General features: G+C 43.7%; 1 protein-coding gene across 3 annotated transcripts in view; it reads right to left on the bottom strand.

Annotated features, from left to right (window-relative positions):
- Nucleotides 1-12,867, bottom strand: part of thap4 (THAP domain containing 4) — a 100,946-nt gene that overhangs the window by 79,757 nt on the left and 8,322 nt on the right. The window lies entirely within an intron of this gene.

Genomic DNA, 12,867 nt, shown 5'->3' with positions numbered 1-12,867 from the left:
GAGCTAGGGCTGTTCTCTTTGGAGCAAAGGGGGATGAGAGGTGACTTGACAGAGGTGTACAAGATGATAAGAGGCATAGATGGAGTGGACAGTCAGAAACTTTTTCCCAGGGTGAAAGTGTCAACACGAGGGGGCATAATTTTAAAGTGATTGGTGGAGGGTATAGGGGGTGAATGTCAGAGGTAAGGTTTTGTTTACACAGGGAATGATGGGTGTATGGAACGTACTGCCGGCAGAGGTGGTGGAGGCAGATACATTAGGGACATCTAAGAGATTCTTAGATAGCTACATGAACGATAGAAAAATGGAGGGCAATGTGGGAGGGAAGGGTTAGATAGATCTTAGAGCAGGATAAAATGTCGGCACAACATCGTGGGCCGAAGGGCCTATATTGTGCTGTAACGTTCTATGTTCTAGAAAATACCTGATAAAAGCATTTCAAGCATTTTCTGTTCTGTTTCAGAATTCCAGCATCTGTAGTGTTTTGACAAAGTATTTTAAGACAAAATTACACACCTGCAGAAAGGCCATGTAACAAAGTCCAACCCAACAATTCAAACTGTTGCCAAATGCTCCAAATTGAGCGAGAGGCCATCGTCACAGAAATGGCCATCTTTCAGAAAGCACAATTGAATTCAGGTTTTCTCTTTTTTTACACGTAGCACAGAGTAAGAAAAAGTACATTGTTTAATCCTTTAATCTATGCCAGCATTGAGAGGGGTCTTCTCTGTCAGACAGATCCTTACTGCACAGCAGGAGTCTCATTTCCACTGCATGCTGCCCTTGAGATGATTGTGGTGTTGTTCAAGTGCTTGCCCACCTTCTCTTGGTCTGTATGTTTGCCAAGGTGGTCAGGTAAAGGATGCTGTGGTTCTCGTCAAAGTTTGTCCCAAGCAGCTGCAATAACAGCTGCTGTGTTCCCAGGGCACACATCGAGACAATCATCAGCTCAGTGAAAGATGCACTTTGGTCTGCCCAAAACTTGTTCGTCTTCCATTGCAAAGAGATATCCGCAAGCAAATGCTGCTGACTGACACATTCCAGGGTGCAGGAATATGTGCTGAGGGACGCTCAGTGCAGCCACCACAATGGCTCTGTGGGGAAGGACCACTGTTTAGGGTCTTGCTGACACTGGGCACTGAGGACTGGGCTATATAATAGTCTCCCAAATGCTTCACAGCTGCATTGAGGAGGATATATGAGTGGCATAACAACAGAAGTAAAAAAGGATGTCCAGATTGTATTTACTATATATATTAATTTATAACAAAATATTTATGGCCTACTTTGCACCAGTAGATTTTGAGCTAATCACAAACAATTCATTTTCTCCTGGGAGCTAGCCTGAGACTGAATAATTTGACAGCAAAAACAGGAGACTGAGAAATTACATCTGCAATGACTACATTTAGTCAGGTTAATAGTTTCAGAAATTTCTTTTAAGTTATCACAAAAAACCTCAAACATGTCATAGGATGCAAGTGGTGTGACTCATTACACAGCAAAGTAATCCAAATCTTTCTGTACACATGAATTACCAGTTTGGCATCTTACTATTGCCCTCTGCTGTGTACTTTCACAGCTACACCATGAATCAAATCAAGCTCTCAGAGTCACTGAGAGAGTGGTGGTTGGCATGTCTTTCTGTAGCTACAGATAACCACACACCCCACCAAAGTGCAAACCCACTCTTGACGTTGTGACAGTGCACACACCTAGCCACCTACCCATCCTGAAGGGCCTTTTTTGTAATTTCAACCTTTACCCTTCTGCTTACTGCTTGACTGGTGAATGTTAAAAAAAAATTGGTGAGATGAATTGATCAAGTGGTGGGGGGGGGGGGGGGGGGTGGTGGCAGCGGGTGGGGAGAGACCCAGGGGATTAAATAACCAGCAGGGGTGAGCAGAGCAAAGACAAATCAGTGAATGGGGGAGAGAGGAGAACAGAAGTGAGTAGAGGAGAGCCATACACAGAGAAAAAGATTTGCATTTACGTCACATCCCTTTAGAAATATTCCAAAGGGCTTCACAGCCATTAAAGTTCTTTTGAATTATAGTCACTGTGTGGCATAGTAAGCATACCAGCTAAATTTTACAAGACAATGGGAATAATTACCAGGTAACCTATTCTGGTATACAGGATAAATTCTGACCAGTTGACCAGGAATAAATGCCTTATTGTTGGAAACAATAACGTAGAACCTTTTATGCCCAAGAGAGCAGAGACAATTCAGGGTTCAACCTTTCTAAAACACAGGGGTTCCTCAATTTTGCTCAAATCTTAATTGTGTTTTGAATTCACCGTTCATTTTTGAAAAAGACGATTATTACAAACCAGAGATCAGGCTGGATATAAAAGTAAAACCTGTCCTGACTATGACTAAACTGAACCTAAGCCAGAGGGCTTAAGTTTTTTGATACCTGAACCAGTATTCGCGTCTATTGTCAGGTCAGGTATGGGTTGGATAAATGGACTCTAAATAAAGTGCTGAGCGCTGGTATTTTATTAAGAACACTACAGCACAGTACAGGCCCTTCGTCCCACAATGTTGTGCTGACATTTTATCCTGCTAAGTTCTATCTAACCCTTCCCTCCCACATAGCCCCCTATTCTTCTATCATTCATGTGGCTAGGACTTTATTCCTTTAGACTTTATACCTGCCACTGTCTCCCAACTCCACCCCTGTTCCCCTCCCCTACCTGGCGCTTCCAGCCCGTCATCTCACACCCCTCCCCAGTCCACCAATCGCCCCGGACTCCAATTTATAAAGAGCCAGCATGGCGTGACCTGACGCAAGCTGAGGGGCTCACCACGGTTCTGTTATGCACCTGGACCTGGCCACCCAATGATGCCGCTCTCATGTACTGAAAATCTAAGCTTACATGATTGATGTCATTTGCAACAATGTCATACTCACCACCCTTGTTGCATAAAATGCAACTCAAGACTTGCAGCTCAATTATGCAAAACCAGTACAGTAGATTCATCAAATTCAGTCTCAAGAGGTAATGATAATAGACTGCCACACCATCTTGTATTGTATACTCAAGGTGTATTATTTTTGTCAGGACTAACAAGACAACCCAAACTTTGCATTGGTTAACAGTTTAGTTGTGTCATGTGATATCATTACCCATAGCATGGGTACAATCTTTACCGCACAAGCAAGAGAACTGCAAAGAGCACCATCAACCAATGTACGTGATCGAAGGCCCAATCCTCCAGAGCACACAAGGCCGAGTCTCAACGCCGAGGCCCCGCTGGGTGCTTCCACATACCTTCTGGAAGAGCCAACTCTGCACCAGAACTCTTGGGCCCGATCAGACGCAGCCACTCAACCAGGAAATGTGCCAGGAGAGCTGGTCTGCAGGCGAGACTGAAACAATGCGGTTTCAAGTCCCCCCTCTCCAGCAAACGTCCAGGCCATTGAAAGTAAAGTGAATGAATTTAAAGCTAGACTTACCTATCAAAGGGAACTCAGGGACTGCTGTGTGCTCTGCCTTACAGAGACGTGGCTCACCCCTGCTTCATCTGACTGCGCCATACAAGCCGAGGGCTTCTCAATTTACCAGCTAGACCATACGGCGTCCTTGGGCAAAATAAGGGGTCGAGGGATCTGCTTACTAATCAACTCCTCGTGGCACTTGGACGTGGTGATCCTGGTGAGTTCCTGCTCACCAGATTTGGAATATCTAACAGTAAAATGCTGCCCATACTACCTGCTAACGGGAATCCACTTTGGCTATCATGACAGCAGTCTACATCCCACCCCGGCAGACATGAAGCCTACACTCAATGAACTATACTCTGTGATCAACAGCCTTGAAACGGGATAACCTGAGGCCCTGTTCATCATAGTTGGGGACTTCAACCAGGCCAACTACAAGTGTGTGCTATCAATATATTATCAGCATGTCTCCTGTCCCACCAGGAACCCTAAACACTCTCAACCACTACTACGCAACCATTAAAGATGCCTACCGATCCATTCCCCCACCTGCGCTTTGGTAAATTAGACCATCAGACTGTGCTCCTTCTCTCTGTGTACAAACAAACTGAAGCGGGAGGATCCAGTATTGAAAGTCATACGGTGCTGGTCTGAGGAAATAGATGAGTTTCTATATGACTGCTTTGAGTCAGTGGACTGGTCTATATTCAAGGACTCAACAGCCAATCTAAGTGAGTATGTCACTGCTGTCACAGTCTTCAGCAAGTCTGTGGGGGACTTCGTAACAAAGAGGTCGATCCAAGTATTCCCCAACTGGAAACCATAGATGAACCAAGAGATCCACTCCCCGCGGAAGTTCAGGTCTGCAATGTTCAAATCGGGTGACCCTGACCTATACAGGAAATTGAGGTACAACCTTCATAAAGATATCAGGAATGCCAAGAGACAGTACGAGACCAAAATAGAGACCCAGACCAGCCGTCAGTTGTGACAAGGCTTGCATGCTATAATGGGCTACAAAATGAAGTCAGGCAGCATCGTTGACAACAACGCATCCCTCCCTGATGAGCTCAATGCATTCTCTGCACGTTTTGAATACAAGGGCAATGACACCACTCACCCCGACAGCCTCTGATGTACCTGCACTCACAGTCACCATTGCAGACATCAGGTCAGCCTTTCCAAGAGTGAACCCATGGAAAGTGTCTGGCCTGAATGGAGGCCCTGGCCATGTCCTCAGATCCTGCGTGAGTCAGCTGACACTAGCATTTGCAGACACTTTTAACCTCTCCCTACTACAATCCGACATTCCCACCTGCTTTAAGGAGACCACTATCATCCCAGTGCCAAAGAAAAATAAGGTAACTTGCCTTAATGACTACTGCCCGATGGCTCTGACATCCACCATGAAATGCTTCAAGAGGCTGTTCATGGAACACATAAGCTCCAGCCTCCCATACAACTTTGATCCACTGCAGTTCACTTACAGCTGAAACAGGCGGAGGCTGAGGGGAGACTTGATAAACATTTATAAGTTTATGAGAGGCATAGATAGAGTAGACAGCCAGTACTTTTTTTTCCTCCAGCCCTGATTGTTGCGGCTCGGGGGTGGGTGGGGGAGGTGGGAATGCACACAGAAACGCCCGCTCCCACCTGGCCAAAGATCAATTCACCTCCATTCCACTGGTCTCCCAAACGCTCATTCAAATGTATGGGGTGTCTGTAAATCAGGCATTTGTAATCTGGGGAGAACCTCTACAGTGTGCAGAGGATGTTTGCATTTGCGCATATTCAGAGGCCAAGCTCTCTCAACTCGCTCACTGAGACATAGGAGAGGATGGGCCTTGCATTTAACATTTGCAAAACAAAGTTCCTCTGCCAAACTGTCCCCACTCTAGAAAACCTCCCATTGACGGTTAAAAGGTTCACAGCTTGACTCTCAAAACCCTGTTCAATTTCTCAGTGAAGGAAGACATTGATAGAATTCACTGTCATCTTCAGTGCACCAGCACAGCCTTTGAATGACTGAGCAAAAAAAAGTGCTTGGTGATCAAAGTCTCAAACGTGGCACAAAACCCATGGCCCCTGCTCTCCTATGTGCTTCTGAGACATGGGCTACCTACAGTGGGCGCCAAAACGCTGGAATCATAAGATCAATGCTGCCTCCACAAAATCCTCCAAATCCACTGAAAGGATGTGAACCAACTTCAGCCTCCTTTCTAAGGGCAACATTCCAACACCAAGGCCCTAATTAAACTCAGTCAGCTTCACTAGACAGGCCATGTCATTTACATGTCTGACAACAGATACTCTACTCTGAACTGTGTCACAGAAAAAAGTTACAGACAAATACATTCTAAAAATCTCCTTAAGAAAGTGCAACATTCTCACTGACACATGGGAATCCCTGGCTCATGACCAAAGTGCAGAAGGAACACAGAGAATAGAGTCCACATGTTGGAGCACACAGAAGGCCAGTGTATACGTTGACAGAGCACACTTCACAAACTCACTTGTCCAGTCAAGGAACCCTCGCTCCATCTGTGGATTAGCCTGCAATTCCCACATCGGCTTTATTAGTTACCTCAAACAACAGAGCCAGAGTGGAAGCAAGTCATCCTTAATTCTGAGGGAATGCCTATTAAGATCACAGATTTCTAATACCACACTGCTGATTCAAAGAAAAGTACAGTAAAATTCTGTTATCTGATACTTCACAGATCCTAATGGTTGAGCATCTAGCTCACTTATCACTGCACTAAGTCCTTGATACCCATGGATTCACACACTCGCGAGGTCTGCCACGTGTCACTGGGAGTGCAGTTGACTGTGCCGACAGGGTTGGGTCAGCAACACTGGGGGTCAGGAATGTGGGTAGGTTTGCGGCCAGAGCTGAGGTCTGCAGTGCAGAGCTGAAAGTAACAAGATGAAACACACCAGGTTCTCTTGCCCCCTCCCTTTAAAACTCACCTGGTTCACTGGAAAATTTATTATATGACTGATTAACATGTTAAAAAAAATAAAGCGTATTGGAGTAACAATATAATAGTTGGAAAATCTGTTAGTCCAGCACACAGTGTGCTAGGTTTTCAGGGTTTTACTGTACTGAATTATCTGCAGAGTTCATAAAATACAGTACATAAAATACTCAGCAAATTAAGAGTCTATGAACCTTACTTTCTATATGAAGGATGTTCTGAAGAAAGACAAGAAAAAAAATTAATTCTGTTTCCATCTTCACAGATTCGGCTCGACCTGCTCAATGTCTTCAATTTTATTTGTGATCCATTAACAGACAGGCATGGAGAGTATGTACCCAAAGTAGCACAACGAGTGTTTTATAGGACCCTTGCCTTTAATAAGAGGCCCAGAATGTAAAAATATGGAAGTTATGTTGAAACTTTATAAAAGCACATTAGTCTCAGCTAGAATATGGTGATCATTACTAAGCACCAGAGGACTGAAGAGGATGTCCAAGTCTTAAATTTTACATTTTAAATTTAAATTAAATTTTTTAATTTTATTTACAGCGTGGTAACAGGCCCTTCTGGTTGTTACCATTCTACAATTTTATAATTGAATGAAAAATATTACCGGGGGAAAATACCTCAATACATGGAGAGACTAAAGGGTTTATTCTCCTAGAGGCTAGACTGATGCATTATTGATGCACCATAGATAGCATCCTATCTGGATGCATCACAACTTGGTAGGCAACTGCTCTGCCCAGGACCACAAGAAACTGCAGAGAGCTGTGGACACAGCCCAGCAAGTCACAGAAACCAGCCTCCCCTCCATGAACTCTGTCTTTACCTCTTGCTGCCTTGGTGAAGCAGCCAGCATAATCAAAGACCCCACCCAATCGGGTCATTCTCTCTTCTGCCATCAGGCAGAAGATACAGAAGCCTGAGGACACATACCACCAGGCTCAAGGACAGCTTCTATCCCACTGTGATAAAACTATTGAACGGTTCCCTTATACAATTAGATGGACTCTTGACCTCGCAATCTACCTTGTTGTGACCTTGCACCTTATTGTCTACCTGTACTGCTCTTCATCTGTAGCTGTGACACTTTACTCTGTACTGTTATTGTTTTTACCTGTACTATCTCAATGCACTCTGTACTAACCCAATGTAACTGCACTGTGTAATGAATTGATTTGTACAATCGGTATGCAAGACAAGTTCTTCACTGTACCTCAGTACAAGTGACAATAATATACCAATACCATTTGGCAAGTGGCCAAGGTCTTGAAACCGTGAAGTCCTGCCACATCCAAACTGAGAATGGTCCTGGACAATCACACTACAGTTGATTCAGAAACTGGCCATGTGCTTGACAGTAAGAAGAAAAGCTCTAGATTGCAGAAAGATATACGGTTTGATTGGTTGGGCTGAAAAGTAGCAAATAGAATTTAATCTAGAGAAGTATGAGGTAATGTACTTAGGGGATGTAACAAGGCAAAGAATATATAATAAATGGGAGAATACTGAGAGGCAAGGAGAATTAAAAGTAGTGCACATCTCAGATCCTTAAAAGGCAGCAGGACTGGTCACTAACATAGCTAAAAAAAGACACACTGAATACTTTCTTTTATTAACCATAGCAGAGTGGTCATGCTTGAATTGTCTGCAACACTTGTTAAACGACAGCTTGGGTGTAGCTTACAATTCTGGTCAGCACTTTTCAGAAAAGTTGCAATTTGATATTGCACTGCAGGGGCCACAGAAGCTATTAATGAGGATGTTGCCAGAACAAGGTGAGGAACAACTATTAATATTGTTTTCATTAAGACAGAAGAGGCTGAGGGGAGACTCCACTGGTGGTGTATAAATTTATGAGGGGCTGAGACAGGTTAAATAGTAAGGATCTATTCTCCTTAGAAAAGTCAAAAACTAGGTGGCATATATGTAGAGCAATTGATTAAATGATTAGAGACTTTTTTTCCCCCATCCAGACAATCATAGAGGTCTGGAACTCTCCCAGAAAGGATAGTAGAAATAGAAACCCTTGCTTAATTTAAGAGATACTTGGATGTGTACCTGAAGGGCTGTGATTTGCAGGGCTATAGATCTAGTGCCAAGTGGGATTAGGGTCTTTTCTGAACAGCTGCTGACATGATGGGCTGTACGACCTCCGATGTGTTGTAACATTTCTGTTACCAATGGGAGGACAGGGGTCCACAAACACCCCCACTCATGAGAGTGCAGAGAAAACTAAAGTATGAGTAATTAACTTCAACCAGAAGGTCTCGGTAAATCTTCTAACTCAGTCTTTTCCAAAGATTTCCAAGTGGCGTGCACAGGGATCAGTGCTGGGGCCTCAACTTTTTACAATTTATATAAATGGCTTGAATGAAAGCAACAAAAGTATGGTTATTAAATCTGCTGATGATACAAGTTGGGAAGTTGTAAAGAGAACGCAAGGAAGCTACAAAAGAATAAAGATATGAGAGGGAAAAGATCTGACAAGTGGAGTATAAATGCAGGAAAATGTGTAAAAAAAAAGCATATTATCTAAATAGTGAGAGGTTATAGGTCTTTGAGATGCAAAGAGGAAATGATTCCCCAAAGGCTAGTATGCTGATGTCACAAGTAATTAGGAAAACAAACAGAATGTTATTTATTGTCAGAGAAATTGAATACAAAGGTAGAAAGGTTATTCTTCATTTAAATAAGGTACTGGTGACACCACACCATAATCTCCTTATTTAAAGAATGCTGTTAATGGGTTGGAAGCAGTTCAGATGTTTACTAGATTACAATGTTAGAAGTGGGAATGTTGGTCAATAACTGCAGCGTTCAGTTCCATTCACAATCTCTCAGATAACAAGCCAGTCAAAGTATACTTGCAACATGATGGGTACAATACTCAGGCATGGGCTGATAAATGGCATGTACATGGTACAAAAGTGCCAATTAATGACCATCTCTGTGAGAAGAAACTCTAAGCATTTCCCTTTGATGTTTAATGGGATTGTTAATTCCCCACCAACACCACCACAGACCAAAAACTTACAGGACCACCCACATAAAATACTGGGTCCACAATAGTAGGTCAAAGACTGAGCATGATGTGGCATGTGATTCCCCCAAAGCCCTTCTGCAATCCATAAGGCACAAAGTCAGGAATGCAAATGGAATACTCTATATGCACATAAATGAATGCAGATTTAGAAATACTCAAAGTACGATGCTGCACAAGACAGAACAGTAAATTGATTTAGCTCCCTATTTGCCACTCCATCTACCACCCACGTACAATCACTATAATGCACATCTTTCATTAGATGCACTGCAGCTAATTCACGAAAAGATTCTTCAAATACATTTCTTAAATTCACACTGGTAGGACAAAAGTAGCAAAGTGTTGCCATTGCCAAGAAGATGGAATAACTTGGGTAATGTGCTGCTAATAGCGAGGCCATGGGATATAGTAAGCAGGCCAAACTAAAGAGCTAGAAAGAAAAAAATTGAGCCAAAAATCACATATGAATGACAAGCAGAACTGTGAAGTTGTGGTAGAGACAGAAAGAAAGACTGAGTAATAAAAATCTAGAGAATTTGATACCGAATCAGGAAGACAACTCATCTTCAAAAGATTCCTTGAAATACATTAAAGATATTTGAAACTGTGAAGCTGCTATCCACTGCAACAACATTCTACACAGAATACGAGATGTTGTTCTCAAACTTACATGGAACCCCATTGTAACAACGCAGGTCACTACAGACACAAGTCAGAGAGGGAGTGGGAATGGGAAATTCAAGTGGCAAGCAAACAACAACACAGGGTCATTCTTACAAATTGAACACAAGTGTGCCACAAGACAATCCCCAGTCTGCATTTTATTTCTCTAATATATAGGATACTGTAGACACCAAATGCAGTACACTAGATTGGAAGAAATGGAAGTGAATCACTACTTCACCTAGAAATACAGTTTGGGTCTCTGGGTGGTGGAAAGAGGCAAAAGAACAGGTGCTGTATCTCCTGCAGATAAGGAGTGATTGGTGGGACAGAGGAACAGACCAGAGAGTCGTAAAGGAAGCCATCCCTTCCAAATGCTGAAAGGGAAGGGTATGTCCGGTGTTGGAATCTCTTGAAGCTAATAGACATTGTGAGGGATGGTCTGTTGAATGCAGTGGTTGATGAGGTGCAAGATAAGGATCAGCGAAACTCTGTCCTTGCTCTGTTCTGGAGGAGAGGGGGCGGCAGCAGCGGTGCAGGAAATAAGTAAGATGCAGTCAAAGGCTCTGTCTCTGCTATGGTAGAGGAGAGGCTAAGCTTCAGGAAGAAGGAAGATATTTTACTGACACTATGGAATTTCTCATCAGAGGAAATGCAACAGATGGTGGAACCAGGTCATTAGAATGGAGTCCATACAGGAAGCCAGGTGGGAGGAAGCATAACCAAGATAGCTATGGCAGCTTGTAGGCTTGTAATAGATGTTTGTAATAGATAGGATCCAGAAAGGGAAGGCACAAGTCAAAGATGGACCACATTAAGGTAAAAGCTGCGCAAACTGGCAAAGACGATGAACATTTAGAGTTTTGTATGAGTGCTGGAAGCAGCACCAAGGTAGACAACATACCAGAAAGTGGCTCCAAAATAGGATTGAAATAAATATTGTTCCACATATCCACAAAAATGACAAGCATAGCTTAAACATATGTGAGTGCCCATGGCTCTACCTTTGATCTGGAGAAAGTGCATGGACTCGAAGGAGAAATTATTCAAAGTGAGGGTGTTGTGTGAAAAGGTTCTCTTGGAATCCTAAAGATAGAAGACTCTGGACACAGGCTTTGGATTTTAAACACAGTTTAATCACAAAGGCAAACGCGGGGACAGAATGAATGGGACCAGATGCACACTCACACACACACAGGAGACTGCGAACGTGAGGGGGAATCACAACGAGGATGAGATACACAAACACACAATAAACAAGATACAGCTTATCAAGGGATAAACACTTCAATGCCTGAATACCTTGACCCAAACAGGCATTGGCCCTAACACTCCCTGGAATCTGACTAAGACGCTCCCAAACCACATGGTAGTGCACAATCTTACCAGTGGTCTCTGCAGCATTGTCTCACTATTCCTGGGGAAGTCAAAAGAGACAGACCAGCGGATTGCAAAACTCTTTATAGTGCTGGGAGGCTGGGTGGAGCCTGGCCAGGTGATTTAGACAGGCCAATGGTTTGGAGGTCAGGGACAAAGGTGCCTGCCACGGCCAATGGTCCCTGCCATGGCCAATGGTCAGGCAGGTTCAGGGACAAAGATGCCTCTCCAAAGCCAATCCCTATGCCCACACCTGATGGGTGGGGTGGAGCCACACCTTGATTGACAGTGGTGTTACTTCCGATCCAAGGAGCAATGCTGTCCTCCGACCAGCGGGGTCAGTGTTGTTACTGTCATGTGACAGCCATGTGCTCTCCTACTACAGAGGGTAAGTTCAGCCAGGGGAACAAGACTGCTGGCGGTCGGGTCTTTGTTAAAGGAAGCAGCAGAGGGCTCTCAGACCCTCTGGAGATGGGATGTTGGTTTAGAGGAATTGTACATCCACAGTAAAGATGAACCAGTGGATCAGGAAATTAGAAACCGTTGAAGTGATGGAGGGCATCTGAAATGTCTGTGGGAAGGAAAGATGGAGTCAAGGTAGGAAGATATACATTCAATAGGTTGAAACAATGGGTCTGTCCAGACAGTCCTGAAGAGGTCTATGCAGGGCTGGGGCATTAGATCATCGGAAGAAATCCCAAGAAAATGAGATTCATGACAGTGTGGGAGACGATGGCTTGACGTTGGATGGTGGATTAATAGTTTTTCATTTATGTTGTATGCAATCTTGTTATTGATTTTCCTACAAATGTGAATACATTTCAAAAGTACCCAAGTACCTTCATAAGGGAATTGAAAAGATCTGTATAATGCAAGATGCCCCTTTCTAAACTGATGAGACATCAATAAATGTGGTTATGAATTATATTAGAACAAACCTCAAATCCACAATGTATGTAGCAGGATTAAAGGGATTGTACACATGCAATACACACAAAATGCTGGAGGAACTCAGCAGGTCAGGCAGCATCTATGGAGGGAAATAAACAGTCAACATTTCAGGTTAAGACCCTTCATCAGGACTGGAAAGGAAGAGGGCAGAAGCCAGAATAAAAGGGTGGGGAGAGGGGCAAGAGCATGAGCTGGCAGGCAATAGGCGAGTCCAGGTGACAGGGGGCAGGTAGGTGGGTGGGGATGAAAGGGAGTGATGCAAGCAGCTGGGAGGTATTCCCTTCCATCCAAAGCAGACAGAAGGCCAGAATGGGGTGTCCAAGAGGAGACCTCCTTCCCTTTATTCCATGGTCTACTGTCCTCTCCTATCAGACTCAAACTTCTACAGCCCTTTGCC

The sequence above is a fragment of the Pristis pectinata genome, chromosome 6, assembly GCF_009764475.1.
Source record: "Pristis pectinata isolate sPriPec2 chromosome 6, sPriPec2.1.pri, whole genome shotgun sequence".
NCBI classification, from domain to species: domain Eukaryota; kingdom Metazoa; phylum Chordata; class Chondrichthyes; order Rhinopristiformes; family Pristidae; genus Pristis; species Pristis pectinata.
Note: the sequence above shows the minus strand (reverse complement) of the source record. Positions and strands in the feature narration are given on the sequence as shown.